Here is a 1,940-nt window from a genome sequence, read left to right on the forward strand (position 1 = left end):
ATAAAGGATATGTTATTTTGTTTTCATGTAAATAAGTCATGAATGATTACTCATATTTTTGTAATTTTATGAGATATTTCATGCTAGTTGCCAAATGATGGTTCCCACATGTATTAGGTGACTCACATGGGCTGCTAAGAGCTGATCATTGGAGTGTATATACCAATAGTACATACATCTAAAAGCTGTGTATTGTACGAGTACGAATACGGGTGCATACGAGTAGAATTGTTGATGAAACTGAACGAGGATGTAATTGTAAGAATTTTTGTTAAGTAGAAGTATTTTGATAAGTGTCTTGAAGTCTTTCAAAAGTGTATGAATACATATTAAAACACTACATGTATATACATTTTAACTGAGTCGTTAAGTCATCGTTAGTCGTTACATGTAAATGTTGTTTTGAAACCTTTAGGTTAACGATCTTGTTAAATGTTGTTAACCCAATGTTTATAATATCAAAAGAGATTTTAAATTATTATATTATCATGATATTATGATGTACGATTATCTCTTAATATGATATATATATACATTAAATGTCGTTACAACGATAATCGTTACATATATGTCTCGTTTCAAAATCATTAAGTTAGTAGTCTTGTTTTTACATATGTAGTTCATTGTTAATATAATTAATGATATGTTTACTTATCATAATATCATGTTAACTATATATATAACCATATATATGTCATCATATAGTTTTTATAAGTTTTAACGTTCGTGAATCACCGGTCAACTTGGGTGGTCAATTGTCTATATGAAACCTATTTCAATTAATCAAGTCTTAACAAGTTTGATTGCTTAACATGTTGGAAACATTTAATCATGTAAATATCAATCTCAATTAATATATATAAACATGGAAAAGTTCGGGTCACTACACCCGACCACCAAAAATGTTTCTTGAGATCCTTGTACATCTTCCCCGTTCCAGGATGTATTGAGTATCTGGTTTTATGAGCTTCTCTAAGTACCATTTCTCTCATATCTCCAAATTTTGGTACCCAAATCCTTTCAACCCTATACCGGGTTCCGTCTTCCCGAATATTAAGATGCTTCTCCGATCCTTTGGGTATTTCATCCTTTAAATTTCCCTCTTTTAAAACTCCTTGTTGCGCCTCCTTTATTTGAGTAGTAAGGTTATTGTGAATCATTATATTCATAGATTTTACTCGAATGGGTTCTCCGTCCTTCCTGCTCAAGGCGTCGGCTACCACATTTGCCTTCTCCGTTTGGTAACGAATCTCAAAGTCGTAATCATTCAACAATTCAATCCACCTACGCTGCCTCATATTCAGTTGTTTCTGATTAAATATGTGTTGAAAACTTTTGTGGTCGGTATATATAATACTTTTGACCCCATATAAGTAGTGCCTCCAAGTCTTTAATGCAAAAACAACCGCGCCTAATTCCAAATCACGCGTCATATAATTTTGTTCGTGAATCTTCAATTGTCTAGACGCATAAACAATTACTTTCGTTCGTTGCATTAATACACAACCGAGACCTTGCTTTGAGGCGTCACAATATATCACAAAATCATCATTCCCTTCAGGTAATGACAATATAGGTTCCGTAGTTAACTTTTTCTTCAATAACTTAAACGCTTTCTCTTGTTCATCCTTCCATTCAAATTTCTTCCCTTTATGCGTTAATGCAGTCAAGGGTTTTGCTATTCTGGAAAAGTCTTGGATGAACCTTCTGTAGTAACCAGCTAGTCCTAAAAACTGGCGTATGTGTTACGGAGTTTTCGGGATTTCCCACTTTTCAACAGTTTCTATCTTTGCCGGATCCACCTTAATACCTTCTTTGTTCACTATGTGACCGTGGAATTGAACTTCTTCCAACCAAAATGCACACTTTGAAAACTTAGCGTACAATTCTTCCTTCCTCAATACTTCTAACACCTTTCTCAAATGTTCACCGTGTTCTTG

Source organism: Rutidosis leptorrhynchoides, chromosome 6 (assembly GCF_046630445.1).
Source record: "Rutidosis leptorrhynchoides isolate AG116_Rl617_1_P2 chromosome 6, CSIRO_AGI_Rlap_v1, whole genome shotgun sequence".
Lineage (NCBI taxonomy): Eukaryota > Viridiplantae > Streptophyta > Magnoliopsida > Asterales > Asteraceae > Rutidosis > Rutidosis leptorrhynchoides.